The sequence below is a fragment of the Colobus angolensis genome, unplaced genomic scaffold (assembly GCF_000951035.1).
Source record: "Colobus angolensis palliatus isolate OR3802 unplaced genomic scaffold, Cang.pa_1.0 Scaffold299, whole genome shotgun sequence".
Lineage (NCBI taxonomy): Eukaryota > Metazoa > Chordata > Mammalia > Primates > Cercopithecidae > Colobus > Colobus angolensis.
In genome coordinates, this window is record NW_012116254.1 from 4,580,066 (window position 1) to 4,600,154 (window position 20,089).

Below are 20,089 nucleotides of genomic sequence, written 5' to 3' on the forward strand. Positions count from 1 at the left end.
GTCGTAAGAACCTTTAAGGCTTATTACACACAGTACTCCATGGAAAAGACTGTCAGTGCTACGAAAAAGAACTCTGATAGTGTCACCAAAGTGTGGAAGGATTACGCCATTGAAGATGCCATTGCTGTTATAGAAAAAAGCCACGAAAGTCATCAAGTCCAAAATGATACATTCCTACTGGAGAAAACAGTGTACAGATATGCCTGACTTCACAGGATTTACACCAGAGCCTATCGAGGAAATCATAAGAGACTGTGGATATGGCCAAAAAAAAAAGGGGGGGGGGAGGAGTGAAGGGCTTCAAGATAACAGATCTTTTTAGAGAAATTCAAGGGCTAACAGACTCCACATCAGAGGAATTAACAGAAGACAACATAATGGAGACCAGTGCTTCTAAATCAGCTCCAGATGATGAGGAAGAAGATGCAGAAGAAGCAGTGCCAGAAAACAAAAGACATAGGACAATCTAGCTATATATATATATATATGGTTCCAGTTATTCAAGGCTGCTTTTGACTTATAACACAGATTCTTCTATGCCATGGGCACTGAAACTAAAGCAAAAGGTGTAAGGAGGATTGGTACCACACAGAAACATTTTCAGAGAAATGGAAATGCAAAAAAGTCAGGCAAAAATTACTTATTTTCATAAAGTTACACTGAATGTGCCTGACTCCCAGTCTGCCTCTTCCACCTGTGAGACAGCATGACCAACTACTCCTCAGCCTACTCAGAATGAAGACAATGAGGATGAAGACCTTCATGATGATCCACTTCCACTAAGTGAATAGTATATTTTCTCTTCCTTATGATTTTCTTAGTTTCTTTTCTCTAGCTTAAAGAATACAGTTTATCATGCATGTGACATACAAAATATGGGTTAATCAACTGTTTATGTATTGGTAAGGCTTCCAGTCAACAGTAGGTAATAAGTTTTAAGAGAGTCAAAAGTTATATACAGATTCTTCACTGTGCAGGAGGACAGCATCCCAACCACCACATTGTTCAAGGGTCAACTGTATATTTACTAAAAAAGAAACTAAGTAAAAGCTCAAAAAAGAACTTTAAATGATCAAAAGAATGTTCTCAAAAAAGTCCTCAAACTGAAGATATTCAGCCCTTGGTATAATTTGTTAGAAAATATAATGGCCCTAACTGCTGGATGTGGTGACTCACGCCTGTAATCCCAGCACTTTGGGAGGCCAAGGCGGGGGCTGAGACCGGTGGATCACGAGGTCAGGAGTTCAAAACCAGCCTGACCAACATGGTGAAACCCCGTCTCTACGAAAAACACAAAAATTAGCTGGGCAAGGTGGCAAGTGCCCATACTCCCAACTACTCAGGAGGCTGAGGCAGGAGAACCCAGGAGGCAGAGGTTGCAGTGAGCCAAGACCACGCCGCTGCACTCCAGCCTGGGCAACAGAGCGAGACTCCATCTCAAAAAAGAAAAGAAAATAATGGCCATAACCTAATAGAATCATACTCACGCCACTCAAAACAGAAAAAAAATTAATGCATCCTCAAGCTCAATTCAGGAGACTGGTCCCAAGGCCTCCCTCCAGGAAGAGGCAACATAGCATGCCAAATTTCATAAATTTGGCCATGTCAACCCTTTTTAGGGATGTATGGAATGCCACATAACAATACTGCATCAGCAACCCTGGGAGTCCAACTAGGGTTCAAACACTAAAAATTTGAAAGGAGTCAATAATAGGATTATGTAACTTTCTTTAGCAATATAGTAGGAATGGTGGGAAAGTGAGGTTTGCGCATAACTAAGGAATTGTAATGCAAATAAAAGAGCAACAGTGAACTTAACAATAGCCCGGTTAAACTGTAATACGACACACAAATAAGCACTGTAGTATGTAAGTTGATAAAATAAAGCAAATACACAAAACTCCATCAAACACACGTAATAATCTACCAACTAAAAACCTGGCACTATTGGGCAGCAAAAAGTGTACCTGGCTACCTTTGGCCCCTGTTGGAATCCTACTCTGTGCCACAAAATATGCTCTAGAGGAGCCAACTACAGACACCGTAGTATGCAGCACAGTCTTATCCTAGCACGGAGAACAGGATTAATTCAACCTTTGGAAAGGAAAGGTGTCACTCAAGTTGACACCAGAGCACAAGTATTAAGAGAGAGAGTACACCAGGTGGGAAGTTCAGCATGTTTTCTAACGACAGGAAATGTTCTAGGAGAGATGAAAAATTTAGGTTATCACTAAAATATGGTGCACAGGAAGCACTGTGGTAGAAGATGAGGGGAAAATAAGACCAGTGCAGATTAAAAAGATGAAGACAGAAATTACTGCTAATGATAGGAGTATTACTTTATTTATTTCAGTGACAATTTGCATTTTGCTGATCTACTGGATGTGCAGTTTAGGGAAAAGGATTGAAACACAACTAATGTGACCAACTACCTAATGTAGCATGTAGTGGTACATTCATCACTATTTGGAATGAGGAAAGAGAAACAACCCTGAAGGCTAAAGGGTCAGTTTTATACATGCCTTTATGTAAGTAGCTATGTTCATCACATGGCCAGGAGACAGCATAAAATACGGTAGACTCGGGAGATAGCAATCAATGTGTAAGTAAGGGTGTGTGCTGGGGCTAGCTGAGACAACTGGTGTCTTGAAGAAAAGCAGAGCGGCCAGTCTCTAGGCTTGGTTTCTGAGGACTGTCCAGACCTGTTCCAACTCCACAATTATATCCTCAGAACAAAACCTCTTTTTGAGTTAACATGAGTAATATCTCTGTTCCTTGCGAAAAACTGATAGAAAAAGCAAAATTTAAGAAGAATCTCTCTAGAAGTATCTGTATCTTTTGTTCAATTACTCCATTCATAAGAATTTAGCTTTAAAAAATGAATAAAAAATGAAGCTTCTGTATAAACAGCAAAAACAAAAGTGATTTCCAGCATTAGGAGGAATGAGAGTAAATCGTTTCTGTAACACTTTCTTTTGAGACGGAGTTTCACTCTTGTTGCCCAGGCTGGAGTGCAAGGGCGTGACCTGACTCACTGCAACCTCCGCCTCCCGGGTTCAAGCAATTCTCCTGCCTCAACCTCTGGAGTAGCTGGGATTACAGGCAGGTGCCAACACGCTGGTCTAATTTTTTGTACTTTCAGTAGAGACGGGGTTTCACCATATTGGCCAGGCTGGTCTCAGACTCCAGACCTCTCAGATGATCCATCTGCCTCGGCCTCCCAAAGCACAGGGACTACAGGCATGAGCCATCGCACCCAGCTTCTGTTACACTTTTGTCAGGAGAAATGTTTCTTACGAGTTAAGCTGTATTCCTAAAAGTTTTCTATAAAACCTTTACAGTATTTTTTCTTCACTGAAATGAAACTACCTTAAGTTAAGCCTATTCTGGGTCATCTGAATGGCCACATGACCTGGTATTGCCACATGATTTCAGTGCCCCACGTCTTCCAAGAGGAGTTAAAACCATTTTGGAACTAAGTGAACACTTAAAGTTACCAGCCTTACCTTTGCATGTCTCAGTAACCACAGCTGGCTGACATCTGTCTAATATCTCTGGAAAATTTTAAAATTATGTAATAAAATAACATTTGTTGTTAAGCAATGCTGATAATACATCTCAGTTAAGCTTTTATTTTAAAAACTGAAGTATTTTTAGCCAATATTTTTGAAGTGTAAATAGACTGAATGTAGGTTGACAAGGAACACATAACGATGTGTTCCAGGTTAAAAACAAATGAAACACAAAAAAGAAAACTAGACATGATCAAGTTGCCATCAAAATATGAATGAGTCATTTACAGAATATACAGATTTCCTTCAATGGTGTGGCAGCAAATTCTCTACTGAAATAAATGTTCAACATCTGCAGAATTGAAATCTAAGTTCAGACACTAATTCTAATTTCAGCAACAAGTGATACTTACATAATGCAGATTTCAAAAGAACACAAAGACTTTATCTTTACAGTTGAATAAGTCAGCTTACCAAATGGTATCTCAGTAAAATTAGGATTCTAAGATTACTCACCGAAAAGTTTCAATAAGGTAAGAGTTCTAATTATCCTGAACTTGTAGTAAAGCCTTCAAGTTATTAACTCTATACTCTAGGTTGACAAATAGCATTCTCTGCACATTTAATTAAACAGTACATATTCTTTGCAGAGTCCTCAACTACGTGGTCCTTTTCTTACTGTTTTTATTCTGACATAACTCTATCACTGAGTATGTATTACAAAAAAATCTCCAAATCCTTAGAATGACTTTTCATTTTATATTGTCTTTTGGAACACATAAAGTTATATTTTAATTAAAAATCTTTTACAACACTACCTTGCCTCTTTTCAAAGAAATCTTGCTCTGCCTCTAAATATGGTAGGAAACATTTACTGAGTGCTTAAGACTAAGAGTCCAGTAAGCAAGAATTCCAAATCCTAAGAACCAACTGGGGTAGGTACTATTATTTACAAATGGGGAATGTGAGGCACAAATAAATACCCCAATGTAATACAAAGAATCCCCTCTAGATATTCTTATGGACACTTCAGTTTTACTTTTCAAATAAAGTTTCTAAAAGAAAGATCAGAAATTTGGTTTTAAGAGGTGAGACAGTGATCTAACCATCTCTCATAAGGACAGCCTGTGTATTCAAGTTTACCTTTCGCTAAGTCATAATGCCACTTCTGCTGCATAGCAAATTCATACTAAATAAAGTACTGATCACACACTTTCTGTTATTTGTTCACACTTAACATCAATGTAAGAGAATATTAATTACTACTGCTTTCTAGTTAGTCTTGATATTTGCCAGGGTGATCCTCCTTCCTTACTTTTCAGATGTGTAGTATTGCTGTTTACTTTAAGTTTAGCATGTTCTACAAAAATCCTACAGGATTTTGACTGGAAGTGCAATGAATTTATATTAGTTTATGGAAAACATATTTATGATATCAAGTACTCCTACTATGCAAATGAATATTTCCATTTATTTATTATCTATTGATAAGATGCATAATTTTCTCCATAAAAAACCTTACATCTTGTTAAATTTCCTTATTTCTCCAGGTATCTTGGTTTTTATTGTAAATGGAGACTTAAACTATACAAAAATATTATACCGAACACTCTTGTATTTTCCATCTAGCTGTCTTATCTTAGCATTTTGCAGTACTTGATCAGATGTAAGAAATAAGACAAGATATGGATACAGCTAAAGCTCATGCATTCCTTTTTGATACCATTTCCCTCCCCCTTGCTTCTCAGAGATAATCACTATCCTGATGTTCCCCCATGGTCATTTAACAGTTTTGCTGCATATTGTATCCGTACAATACAGTTCTGTACATTTTATAAACTTATATGAAAGTCTGATACTGTTCAGTACATGCTGATACATATATAATCCTAAATCCTAAGTTCATTCATTTTAGCTGTCACATGGCATTCCATTTTATGACTAGCACAGTTCATTGTCCATTCACTCTGGATGATTAGTTAGGTTTCCAATTTTCCTCTCTCACAACCTGCTACGAATACGCTGGCATATATCATTTTATACTATGTAAAAGCTCTTCTAGGGCAGAAGCTTTCAAACTTTTTAACCAAAAAAAGTCCCACAGTAAAAAGTACATTTTACACTGCAAGCTAGTATATACACACACTTAGCTAGATGAGACATTTCACCACACGCTGCACTCTACAATTTCTCTAAACTGAGGGTCGTGAGCCATGAGCGAGCATGAAATCAATAATTCTAACAAATGTTTACACTCATGTAACCACCATCCCAAACAAGACAACATTTCCAGCATCTCAGATGTCTCCCTTATGTCCCTTTTCAGTCTATCCACCCTCCCCATCCCAGGCAACTACTGACTTCTGTCACTGAGTATTAATTTTACCTGTTCTAGAAATTCATATAGATGGAATTATGCTGTCAGTACTCTGTGTTTTTTTAACACTCTTTCGAAAGTTCTCTTGTATTCGTTTTCTAAGAATTTTTGTCACGAAGAAACACTAAATGTTATCACATGCTTTCCCGTTGTCCAAAGTTATATGACTTTTCTCCTTTAATGTGGTAACATGATGAATTTCATTTACGAGTTTTCTAACGTTTAATCATCACTACATTCCTGAGACAAACCCTAATTAGTCATGGTATTTTTGTTTTGAGTAAATGCTAACATTTTACAAACTACAATTTTTATTGCCACATTCATTGGTGAGAATGCAGCCTATATACCCTTCTCACACTATCCGGTTGGGGTATCAAGATTATAGTAGCCTTGCAAAGTAATTTTCCTGTAACATTTTGTATAAGATTTGAGTTAATTCCTCATGTTTGGTTGCACTTGTCCATATGGGGTTTTCATTTGCAGTCTGGTGTTTTCCTTGAGGACTTAAAATTTTATATTGGTACAGGTATATTTATTTTGTTTTGTTTTAAGAAAGAATCTCACTCTGTCGCCGAGGCTAGAGTGCAGTGGCACAATCTTGTCTCACTGCAACCTCTGCCTCCTGGGTTCAAGTGATTCTCCTGCCTCAGTCACCTGATTAGCTGGGATTACAGGCGCCTGCAACCACGCTTGGCTAATTTTTGTTATTTTTGATAGAGATGGGGTTTCACCATGTTGGCCAGGCTAGTCTCGAACTGCTGACTTCAAGTGATCCACCCACCTCAGCCTCCCGAAGTGGTAGCCACCACGCCCAGTCTGGTATAGGTATATTTCCAACATGACTTTATGTTTCTTTTTTTTTTTTTTTTTTTGCTCTGTCGCCCAGGCTGGAGTGCAGTGGCACTATCTCGGCCCACTGCAAGCTCCGCCTCCCAGGTTCACGCCATTCTCCTGCCTCAGCCTCCGAAGTAGCTAGGACTACAGGCGCCCGCCACCAGGCCTGGCTGATTTTCTTTTGTATTTTTAGTAGAAACGAGGTTTCATCGTGTTAGCCAGAATGGTCTCGATCTCCTGACCTCGTGATCCGCCCACCTCAGCCTCCCATAGTGCTGAGATTACAGGCGTGAGCTACCACGCTCGGCCGACTTTTAAATTTTTAAATCATAATCTAGTGAAGTTTCTAATTCTTATTAAGCCAACTATGTAATTTATTTTGCTAGAAATTGTCCACTTTACCTGTTTCCAAATTTAAAGAAATAAAACTGTTCACAGTATTCTTGCAGTTTTAAAATCTCAATTTGTCTGCAGTTACACCACCTCTTCATTTCCAATACATTTGTCCATTTTTTTTCTCCTCTATCAATCTTGGCACTCTTTTCAACTTAGTTACATACACTAAACCAAAGGTACTATTTTTGTTGTTGTTGTTGAGATGGAGTCTCACCCTGTCGCCCTGGCTAGAGTGCAGTGGTGCAATCTCAGCTCACTCCAACCTTTGCCTCATGGGTTCAAGCAATTCTCCTTACAGAATGTATCAACTGTAATTGTTGGGTGCTTGCTAATTGTACTCTTCTAATCCTTTATAGCCTTGTAGTTTTTTAAATCTACCTATGCCTTTTCATAAATTACTGAGAGGTACATTAAAATTTTCTACTACAATTACAGATTTGATTTATCCCTGTAATTCTTCCAATTTTACCTTATAAATTATACCTAGTATCTCTTTTCCATTCCTTTGCTTTTAACCTATGTCATCATACTTTTAGGAACATCTTCACTTGTAAAATACAGCTGGCTGGATTTTTTTAATTTTTGATCTCCTTTAGCCAGCAAGTTTAATCTGAGATTACGTATTGAGTTTATGGAGATATCTGAGCTTATTTTCTACCATCTTATTTTGTGTTTTCTAATATCTATCCATTTTTCTTTGCTTTTTTATTCTTCCCCACCTTATACTGGAGTGATCAAATTCTCTTCATTTGCACCCCTCATCCCCACTGACTTGGAGTTACACATTATTCTATTTCAATTCTTTTGGAGAGTTATTGGTAAAAAATTTTTCATGGAAAACTTTTAACTTACCATTGCATTGCAGATGAAAACAGTCTATTAAAAACCATAATAAAGAATTTTTTTTTTAAGAGATGGGTTCTCCCTACGTTGCCCAGGCTTTAACTCCTGGACTCAAGCGATCCTCCTGCCTCAGCCTCCCAAAGTGCTAGGATTACAGGCATGAGCCACCACACCCGACCAAGGGAATATTTAAAAAGCAGAAACCTCATGATAGGGAGAAGAGGTAAGGAGAAAACAGAAGCAAACTTTTAATGGCTGGAAAATGGGTGAGTAGTAATTGAACAGATCAGAAACTACTAACTCTAGGCTAGCTGTAGGGAAAGCTGAACACAAACGATTAACACAGAAATCCTCAAAAAGTTAAGGAACCAACAGTAAGTCACGGCAAGAACTGAGGGCCAGGCGGGGAAAGGAGTAATAGGTGGTACTTGTTAGAGCTTTGTAGAAAAGAATTCAGTTCTTAGATTTGCGCCCCTACTGTCTCTGGTTAACTAATCCTCTGCCTCAACGTTTACTTTCTGCAAAGGGGAAAACAACAATCCCTCGACTAGGAGATGGCCTGGGTATAAATAGAAAGAAAAGAGGGTGTTAATGAACATAAGCACACTATGCTAAACATCAACTCCCAAACCTCTTCCTCCACTGGGTTCTGGCTCCCAAATACTAGCAGCCAGATCTCCGCCCAGTTATTCAGATCAAAAGACTTCACCAGGGTACCTGACCAACCCAGGAGGAAAGGCATACAGATGCTAATACTGGGAGTTTACCAACAAACAGCCTGCTCAGATCCCTCTCCAGTGAAACTGAAAGGATACAAGTTTCACCCACACGTTCAGTTTTTGATCAGCTTTTTAGATCCCCACTTCTTAAGAATTACTTTATCTGAGGAAAAACGTCAAACAAAATCAGAAAAAAATCAGCCTCAAGAAAAGACTATACAGAGAAAGAAAACATTTTTAAAACATCAATATGGCCAGAGAAACAAGACTTAGCAACCCTGAAGAAAGAGCAGCATGCTCTCAAACACAGCATTCAGAGAACTGAACAGCTCTTGCGTAGCTTGATAGCTCATGACAGCAGAAATAGGGGGGAAAAATCAATAGAAGTGCTAGAAGATAAAGTAGAAGAAATCTTCCAGAAATGAGAAAAGAAAGACAGGAAACAGTAGAGAAAAAGCGAAAAAAATTGGAAGGCTGGTTCCAGAGGTCTAATGTCCCAACAGCAATTCCAAATACAGAGATGCAGAGTAGGGGAGTCAAATAGATAAATTAAGAAAAAGCCCCTGAACTGAAAGATGGGAGTTTCCAGATGGAAAGGGCCCATCAAGACCCCAGTAAAATAAATGAAAACAAACCTACATGAAGGCCCATGGTAGCGAAACCAGAATGCCAAGGACAAAAAAAGGGCCTAAAGTTTCCAAGGAGGAAAAAAAACCCAAAAAAATAGGTTATACAGAAAACAATCAAAACGGCTTTGGTTTTGTCAACAGTACACTGTAAATAAAGTCAAGAGAGCAATGGCTTCGTAATCCTGGACTTCATAATTTTTCAAAAAAAACAAAAGTCCAACCTAGACTTATGTTACCCAGAACAAAGGCATTTTCAGACATGCAGTATCTCCAAGTATTTACCGCCCCCGCCCCTCCCTCCCCGTGCCAACACACTCTCCAGAAAGGTCCTGAAGAATATGTCTCATCAAAAGGAGATACTAGCAAAACAAAAAGGAATACAATCTACACTTGAGCCCAGGAGTGCAAGGCTGCAGTGAGCCATGATCACCCTACTACACTCCAACTGGACAACAGGGTGTGACCTTGTCTCAAAAAATATATATATATCTATATATACACACACACACACACACACATATATACATACACGCACACATAAAGAAACAACAGGAGATCTAACAAAGAAGAAAAAATGAAGGCAATCCCTAATATGCTAGTGACGGCGAATCTCAGGATGACTGCTGTGTACTAGGTATAGAGGCAACCAGTGCAAATTGGAGCAACTTAAAAAAAGACGAAGCCAAAACAATGGCACCTTCTCTCCAAAGTGAACACCGTAAATGTCAATGGAAGCAGAACCTTCACTGATGAGAGCTATAATGATAAATGGATAAGGGTGATTGATGGGGCCATAAAGAACAGTTTTTAACCACTCTTTACCAACATCTCGGCAGATTTCTGATTCCAAAGATTACAATGCAAAAGAAAAAAATTTTAAACAAGAATTCTTATATTTGTACATATTTATATATGTATGGATTTATTTAGACCAGTGCTATTCAACAGAAACAGGATGCAAACCATAGACTGTTAAATTTTCTATCAGCCACATGAAAAAGTGGAAACAGGTGTGCTTTAGTCAGTTCAGGATGCTATAACAAAGTACTATAGACTATGTGGCTTATAAACAACAGAAATTTATTTCTCACAGTTCCGGAGGCTGCAAGTCCGAGATCAGGGTACCAGCATGGTTAGGTTCCAAGTAAGGGCCCTCTTCTGGGTTGCAGACTGCCGCTTTTTTCGGGTATCTACACATGGAGGACAGAATGCTAACAAGGGTCTCTTTCATGAAGGCACTAATCCCATTCATGAGGGCTCATTATCTCCCAAAGATCCCATTTCCTGATGCCATCACAACAGGAATTACAAGATGAAATCATAATTTAATAATTTTATTAATTTAACCCAATATATCCAAAATACTATTTCAATTTGCAATCGGTATTAAAAACCACTGAAATATTCAACATTCTGTTTTTGTACTGTTAGAAAATTAGTGTGTATTTGACGCTTGTGGTCCATCTCAATTCCAAGAGTTCAATAGCCACGTGTGGCTAGTGGCTATCACACTGGACAGAGCAACTCTAGAAGGATAAACGAGAAGCTAGTAACAGTGATTACATTTCTGGAAAACACAACTGGGCACCAGGAGGTAGGAGATGTGAAGGAGACTTAGTTTTCTCAGTATTTACTATTTTGTTCTCTTTGACTTTTATACCACGTGCATGTGTTATTCGAAAAAAATGAATGAAGCACATTCTCTAAAATAAATTACAAATGTAGATATTCTTTGAACTACTCCTAGCAAACTATATTACAGACAAACCTGCAAAGGAGCAAAATGCTATATAAACGAAGTTATTTGTTGTAGCATTGTTTTTAATACCACAAAACTGGAAATCATCTAAACGTTCAACAGAGGACTGATGATATATTCACACATCTGGCCAGGCACAGTGGCTCACACCTGTAATTCCAAAACTTTGAGATTGGCAACTGTATGGCAAAGAACAGACCGATAAAGAGACTCTTCAATGCATATCCCTGAATTTTGGATTGCAGTCATGTATTACGTATATAAAAATTCACTATTCCACATACAGCTGTAGATTTGTTTTCATTGACCCTGCCTTGCCTTGCTGTGATATTTAAGTCCACCGAAAGCCTGTTTTTCCAGTTCCTCCATAGAGAGGTCTGAGGCTTCTTTCTCCCAGAAGCCCCAGATGTTTCAATGATATGAGAACAGTTTTTATTTTTTAATTTTTTTAAGCACACAGTTCCCAGAGTTCTGTCTCCTTTCATTGAATGGTATTATAATCTCAGCCCCAGCTACTGAATCTTATCTCTAGTAAATGCCCCACAGCCAGACTTTCCTTAAAGTTGACTGATTTTTCTAAGTTTCTAGTACCTGGGCACTTTCCCTCCCCCTTTAAGATAACCTATATACATAAGAGAAAACTTGTTTTATATTTTATCCAACATTTTCATCTGTTTACAGTAGGAAGAATGGGCCTAACTTGTGTCTGTCTCATTTTAAGAAATTTAGATAAAGACAGTATAAACAATAACAGCAAACACTGAAGAAGGTATGATCATTGAGAAGAGACTGCTAAACTTGGCAGTTCATCTGGAAGGCCAGTAGGAAGGGAAATATGAAAAAAAATGGTTAAAAAAAATTTCACAAAGTTGAAGTCAAGGACAGATAGTGACTAAATGTACAGTGCAAATGTAGATTGCACTTTTAAAAGGTATGGAGGGAAGAGAAATTTCAAATCTTCAAACTGCAGGGAAATACAAAATATTCCCCAAATACCTATGTGAATTTTTATTTCAAAAGAAAACCAAGGTTAATTATTTCAATATAACATACTTTAAATATGATGGTGCTGCCTCATCTACAACATCTAAGGTCCCACTAGAAATAATATAAAATCACTGTACAGTCAATCCTCCTTATCTGTGGGTTCCAAATACATGGATTAAACCAACCATGGATAGAAAATATTCAGGAAAAAACTGTGACTGTACTGAACATGCACAGACTTTTTCTCATCATTTCTAAAACAATACAGAATAACAACTATTTACATTATATTAGATATTAAGTAATCTAGAGACAATTTAAGAATAACAATAAAACGTGCATGAAACAAATTCTACACCATTTTATATAAGGGACTTCAGCATTCTCAGATTCTGGTGCCTGCAGGAGGGTCCTGGAAGCAATCCTCTATGGAGACCCAGATTTTTAGCAATATATGTTCAAACATACTACAAGGCAGAGAAAAAAGCAGCAGAATTTTAGTCAAATAATTCATTAGTAACTGGGATAACAGAAAACCTCAAAAAAATTAAAATACATAAAAGCCAATTTTTTAAAAACAGATTTTTCAATTATCACTATAACTATGTTCTTTCCAAAGCGTAAGCTAGTAAGGAAAGACACTGCCAACTGGAAAGCTAGGTTGGCCCTCATGGAGAATGATGGGTGATTTCTTTTCAACAAAAGCAAACAGAAAACATTGATGTGTTCAACTTTATGGACTGTCACACCTAATGCAAGCTTGAATTTAATTCAAGAAAATTATTATTTTAGCAAAAGTTCACATTAAATAGGGACTGCTGTGTAAAGAGACCACCTATTCGTTTTTGTTTGTTTTGTTTTGTTTTTGTTTTTGTTTTTACCTAGGAGTTATATTCCTATCACCTATAATGAGTTTTGTTGAATCCACAACTCTATAATCAACTTGTAAACATATAACTTACATATTGGTTTATCACTCCCAGATTATTAAAAAAAAAAAAAAAAAGCACCTATGACAACACTACACAGGCCCAGACTCAAATCAGCACAAATATAAAGTACAAGTACTCCAATTGCTCTTCAAATTCCCAGTCTATCCTGACCCTCTTCTGAAGCAGCAACTAATACCACGTCAAATCACGTGAGTGGGGTCCTCAGGACGTAAAAGTTCAATTAAAGGAAAGTCTAGAGTAGTGCCACCCAACACAACTTTATACAATGATGTAAATGTCCTTGGGCATCTGTGCTAATACAGTAGCCATCAGCTGCATATGGCTATCTAAATTTAGATTAAGTAAAATTTAACGTTCAGTTTCTCAGTCACAGCAGCCACATTTCAAGTGCTAAATAGTCACATGTGGCTGGCAGCTACCTGTTAAGATAGAGCAGGTCTACAGCAAAAATTTCTCCAAGACCTACTGTTCAGTGGTGCTTCAAAGGCTTCCTAGTGGTGAGAATGAGAGGAAAACTGATCAGGCAGGACTTCAACAACTGCCTATTCTTCCTTCTACAGAACAGCTTTACTCCTTTTATCTGCTTTACATTTTGAAATTCTGCGTATTTCTCTCTCAAGGCTTTCTAGTTGCTGCTGTGTGCGCAGGTGTGTGCATGTTTTAAGTCTGACTACTACTGGTTTAGAGCAGAAACGGCCAATGCACAACCTCAGGCCAAAGCTGGACCCTCCTGATAACTAAAATGTTTACAAAAAAAAGTTTAATTGATCAGCTAAAATGAACTACAACCTAACTGCCCATTAAGAATGTTAGGCTGGGCGCAGTGGCTCACGCCTGTAATACCAACACTTTGGGAGGCCGAGGCGGGCGGATCACCTGAGGTCAGGAGTTCCAGACCAGCCTCACCAACATGGTGAAACCCCGTCTCTATTAAAAATACAAAATTAGCAGGGAATGGTGGTGCATGCCTGTAATCCCAGCTACTTGGGATGCTGAGGCAGGAGAACTGCTTGAACTTGGGAGGCGGAGGTTGCAGTGAGCCAAGATCGCACCATTGCACTCCAGCCTGGGCAACGAGCAAAACTCCGTCTCAAAAAAAAAAAAGAGAGAATTTTAAAAGCTGATCTCAATAAGGAAAATTTGCATTCACTGTCACAGATAAAGTATCTCTGGTCAACAAAAAAGTTTCAATAGTTCATTCAAGTCAAGGGAGAAGGCTCACGGGCCCAGCTTCCACAGCATCATTTATGAGGATTTTATACAGGGGACTCTGCAAAAAAGATTCACCACCCCACGTTTTCTTTTTTTTTTTTTTTTTTTTGAGATGGAGTCTCACTCTGTCTCCAAGGCTGGAGCGCAGTGACAGGATCTCAGCCCACTGCAACCTTGGCCTCCTGGTTCAATCAAGTCTCCTACCTCGGCCTCCCAAGCAGCTGGGACTACAGGTACCCGCCACCACACCCAGCTAATTTTTGCATTTTTAGTAGAGACAGGGTTTCACTATGATGGCCAGGCTGGTCTCAAACTCCTGACCTCAAAGCGATTGGCCCGCCTCGGCCTCCCAAAGCGCTGGGATTACAGGCGTGAGCCACTGCCTTCGGCCTCACCACTCCACATTCTGAAATGAAAGATGTGATGAGGACGGAACATTTCCTTGACGTTTACAAGACCTTAACCATTATGTCTTTATAGAATTTCTGGAAGTAGCTGAAGCAGCATATGAAAATGTAGTTTACTTTTAAATATAGGCAAACTGTAAGATCACAGATTTACTATGCTACTTCCTCAGAGCAAGAGTCTTTTTTGACTTAAGAGACTCAAACTAATGAACAGATGGAACACCAGTGGTTCACTCAAGATTATTCTTACTGAATATATTAAATGTAAAACTACATCCCCCTTTCCCACAAAATGAGGGAAGGTATGACACTATACATTATTCAAGGAAATGCACATCTTTACATTAAGGTAGACACGTGTACTAAAAAGAAGCAACTAAAGTCTATCCTCACTTTCCACTACTCTACAGCCTTGAGGTCAATGTGAAACCAGATTTTGAAAAATGACAGGGCTACCTAGGAGAATTAATGACAATTACACAGTAAATTTACAAACTTTGATAAGAATTAATCACATTAGAATTTCTATTTTCTTAAGAGTACAAATCTAAAGCTACATCAAGCACCTGTCCTATCAATGTGTCTCAGTTACAAATAAGAGGAACGCACAGAGCCAAGGAGAACCACTCACACTGTACAATGTGAGGCAAGCACAGAAGACACAGAATTGCCCTAATATTTCTGGCTATCTGACCAAACTAAAGGCAGTGTCTAAATCCACCTGGCTTGGAAAAATTACATTCTTCCCACACGAAATTGCTGAACTGAAGCTGAGAGCTATCTTTGAGATGTAAATCTAGAATCAGCATTGAATTATGTCCTAACTGAATACATCACAATTACACCAACCTGAAAAAAATGATCAAAATTAATCAGTGACAAGCAATAAGCCTCCAAATATGCATTTTTAAACCAAAAAGGCTAGTACTTTTTTTTGTGCTACTGCTAAAAAAAAAAAAAAATCCGATTTTTAAAAACAGCCAAGGCTACACATTACAAGGTCACCAATAATTATCTGGTGGTGCAGATGGTTTAAAAAGTAACCCTGAAATAAGGTTAGAAGAAACGAGATCAAAGAACTTATCAATGCTAATACTGGGCAGCAGTATTATCAATGCTAATACTGGGCAGACATTACAAGAGTCAAGAAACCCTCAACAGAGAGACTGGCCAACTATCCACTCTTGCTTTACCCTAGAAATCTCGAGCATACTCTGTCTCAAAGCACAGTGAAAAGCATACGCTACTGTCAAAGCACAAGTGAAATTTTATGATACTTCTGTAGACTGACAAAAAAATTACTTACTCGGAAGAAAGGGGGTGGCATAGGGTGCTACCACACTGAGACAGCCTTTCTTTACTGCTGGCTATCCTTTCAGCTTAGAATCTGAATGGCTGTCTGAATGGCAAAACAAATGAAAACATCTTGGTCATAACAGGTACTGTGGATCTTTCATGAAATAAACCGTAAGCTATAGCACAATCTTCAACCCCTTTAAGAACATTTCTTAATCATCCTGAGTGACAATCTAAAGTATATTATGTAGATTACTGCACTCTTAAAAAGATTTCCCCAAACATGATTTAAGCTAATTGATGAACATTCGTTACTATGCTTTCAGGTCTGGTCCTGCACTCAATGGCCTCAGACATGCTAGTCAGGCTTTGACTATTTTTGTGTCTTGTAGATTATCTCTGTTATCCTCACCGGGCTGTTATCTGTTTTTTTCTTACAAGAGACACTAGTCTAACATCCTACTACCCAGCCCCCACCACACCCCCTTTAAACCTCCCACAGTACCCATAATCTACTTGTTTCTAATCTAGTGCAGGTTTAGAAGCCAGATAAGTTTGCTTGTTAGAAACACTTTAAGTAAATGCCAATGCGTTCTTATTAAGGGGCTCCAAGGCTCTCCTAAGCTTTAAGCTATCGACTGGGACAATTTGGCTATCCCAGGCCTTTGTTGTTCATTGTCTGCTTCTCATATACATTTTATAATAGGTCAATAATAATAGTGTAGGCAAATCATTTGGATTAGAAAAAGCCCAAGTAACAAACCCACAACTACAAGAGAGGAAGAAATCATTTGGGAGGACCCTTATGTCTCAGGCAATGTTCTAGGTACTTTAATTGTGATCACTGAATAAGGAAGGGGTTATTACTTCCATTTTCTGTCAGAAAACCAACCGTCAGGGGTTAAGCAGTAAATTGCCCAATATTGTAACTGAGAAACAAAATATTAGCCTAGGGCTCTCTGATTCCAAAACCCAAGGCCTTTCCACTACACGAGACTGCTGTCCAATCCTGGGTCTCGGTTTAACTACCTGTTTTTACACTTTATTCCTGATCCTTCCACTGGAACCTGAGTTATTCAACTTTGCTTTCTTTCCTTAACCAGTTTCTGTAACTAAAGGGCAATAAGTGATCAAATTAAGGTCAGATGAAGCTTAGCTCTACAAGTGTACATCTGTTCAGCAATAAACATGTTTCTGAAAGACTGGCTGTATCTTCAGTTTGTATAAGCTGCGTAAAACTGGTGACAATTGTTCCCAGTGACACTGAGTTAACACTTCACATCTTCCCTAGTGCTATCTGTTACATGTGATAGGAAGCAAGGCAAGCATACTTTAGGAATGGCTCAGTAACGCATGTGCCCCTGATTTGTACACTAACAACTGTCTTACTCTGAACACTGGAGAATTGGGCAAGGGACATGAGTTTCCACTTTTCTAACTCCATTAAGGAACAGGGGTGTACTTGTTTGCTGGTAAGATACTTTATTGCCTAGTCCAGAACCTGACACAAAGAAAAAGCTGTTTGTTGAATAAATGAACAAATGCTACTTGCTCAATACAAGTTATTTGTTGAAAATAAATGCATAACCTCTCCTAAACTGGTTTTAAATTCTTTACGTTTCACATTTTCTGACATACCTTTGGAATACTTAGTGGAAAACATCTTACCTCTTACAGAAACTATGGGCCTAAAAATGGCTCTTCCACACCCATCAGAAGGCTAGGAATCTAAAAGACATGTCCCCCTCCACCCTCTAAAAATGACTCTTTGTCCCAAGAATATGAATAAATCTCCATCTGCCAGGCTGCACTAAATACAGTTTTTATATGCATTACAAAAACACCTGTATTTAAAGCTGCTACAAAACGAGGTTTTTGGAGCCCTAAAGCACAAAACCAACAGAATCAAAACCAAGAAAGAATAAGGAAAGTCTTTTAAAACTGACAATATTTGCAAAATGTAAAAATTCAATAGGTCTTTGCCCAACAGTTTACACAGCTAAACTGAGCTTTTCCATTCACATATATTCCCCCAAAGGTGAAGTAACCAGATTATAGCAACACGATTCTAATATTTACAATGTGAAAATGAAAAGGTGACAACCACCTCTGGCCATCTTGAAGTAGAATAGAAACAATCTTTGTTCCTATCAAAGAGAAGTTTTGCTGAAATACACAAAACCATCCCCAATATTCCTACACAAGAGTTAAAACACATACCAAGCCCGATAAGTCGCAAACAACAGGAAATTACCCTGCACAGTTTCCTAAAGGACTATTATTTCATGAAGCGTACAGACTGTGTAGAGACATGACCACTTATGACTAAGTATACGTAGGTTACAACCTGGAAAAACCAAAGTTTTGTTGAACACCTACAATGCTTGTGGCCACACTTAAGTAGGTGTGGCTAAGTATAAAAACCAAGCTCCAAGAGCATTTTCTTACTAAAACCCCAAAATCAAAGTTTCCAATCACATTACATTAAACCTGGCCAGTGAACTGCCTTGAACTCAATTAAATCCAATAGAATTTAATATTTATAGTAAAAGTGGGTATACTCTTTAGAAATGCCGAAAGATGTGAACTATTTATATTTACTACCAAATCTAAGTTTACGGCAAAGGGTAAGAAACTTTAAAAATAAAAGTATTACTTTTGAATATAAATGTTTGCTAAATGATCTTCTGGCAAAGGAAATTCTTTATATATCTTGTATGGGTTTTCCGAAGGCAAACTTTTTAAAAACCCTCAAACTATGGTATATTTATGAAGCTCATTTTAAATTATTTCTTCCATCTCTGCTTCACTAATTCATGTATTAAAACTGTTAAAACTCCATTTAACAACTTGACTAATTTATCTGTAAGATGGAAACTTTTTTAACGGGGGTTAAAGTAGAATAGCAAATTTTCAGCGTAAGAGCAAATTTATTATTAGGCTAAAGGAAAACATCCTACCAGCGATTCATTCATATGAAACTATCAGGTTCAATTCATATGAAGTCAGAAGAGAGAAAAAGAATTTTGGAAATTCACATTGCAAGGACTATTTCTAAAAAGATGTAACTACTCCAAGTTATTTATTAACAATTATTTTACACGTCGTTTTAAAAGTTTCACACACCCAAATTTAAGATAGTCCAAATTGTAACAAACAAGACATGACTTTGATAGAAAATGCTGCTTGCAAACTCGTTTTCCCTGGAGATTTCTTTTTAAAAGATTTGGTTGACAATACACTGGTGGTATTTTGCTTTTAAAGTGTTAAGAGGAAGGAATAACAAAACCAACCCAGGTATTTTCTGTTTAGGATCAAAAGGAAATCGTAAGGATAAATAAAAGACAAAAAAGGACCTGACCCAAAGATAGTATCCCCTCCAAGAGAACAAAGTTAAGTTGCAATTTCGAAAACCAAGTTTGAAATACAAGAAATCACTTCGAGGGCTTTTCCAAAAGCGTGTGATAAAAACTAATAGGCTCCACTCGCAGAACAACTTTCACAAGTGAGTGAAGGATGATCACAGTTATCAGCTGTGTGCGTGTTTGTGAGTACACACAAGCCATGGAAAACCCGAGACTACTATGGGTAACAAAGGTTACGGGACCTTAAAAAAAAGTGTAGGTAAACTATTACGCGCCCCTAACAAGGCTTCCCCACAACTCCTGAAACCAGTGCTCTGGCCCTTCGGCTTTAAAAATCAGAACCACAAACTATGGAGTGTTAGAGCCGCGAAGGGAAGGGACGCAGGCACCCCCACCCCCGCCAGGCTAGGCGGCAGCGCCGGGCCGCCGAGCACCGTACCTTCCCGGCTCTCTGCCCCCGAACCTGCATGCCCGGGCCGGCGCACCCACAGCCCCCGAACTCACCACACCCCAGCACCCACCCGCCGCGGCCATGTGACACAGGCCATCGCTCCGGCCGCGGACGCACGCAAACACACCCCTAGCCGGAGGCCCGCGGGCGCCCAGGCTTTACCTGCACGGTGGCGCCAGGTCCCGCCCCGTCAGATCCGGGGGGTCCGGGACCTTTTGTTCCTTCCTCTTCCGATGGGATGGAGGGGGCTGGGAGGGGAAGAGGGGAATGGGCGATTGGAGGCGGAACTGAAAACACTCCCGGCCGCTGTCTTCCCGCCCCGCCCCCAGGCCCGGGCCTGGCCGCC

General features: G+C 38.8%; 1 protein-coding gene across 2 annotated transcripts in view; it reads right to left on the reverse strand.

The window, feature by feature from the left end:
* The window catches only part of SMAD2 (SMAD family member 2), an 89,672-nt gene extending 69,583 nt beyond the window's left edge, over positions 1 to 20,089 (reverse strand). Inside the window, exons 1-3 of one of the 2 annotated variants that reach the window (XM_011949359.1) lie at positions 13,432 to 13,505; positions 12,418 to 12,526; positions 10,405 to 10,503 (exon numbers count right to left, since the gene is read on the reverse strand). The gene's annotated coding sequence lies outside the window, so the exon portion shown is untranslated. Of the gene's footprint in view, positions 1 to 10,404; positions 10,504 to 12,417; positions 12,527 to 13,431; positions 13,506 to 19,905 lie in introns of those variants that run through there. The other variant, XM_011949358.1, reaches the window with a different exon arrangement.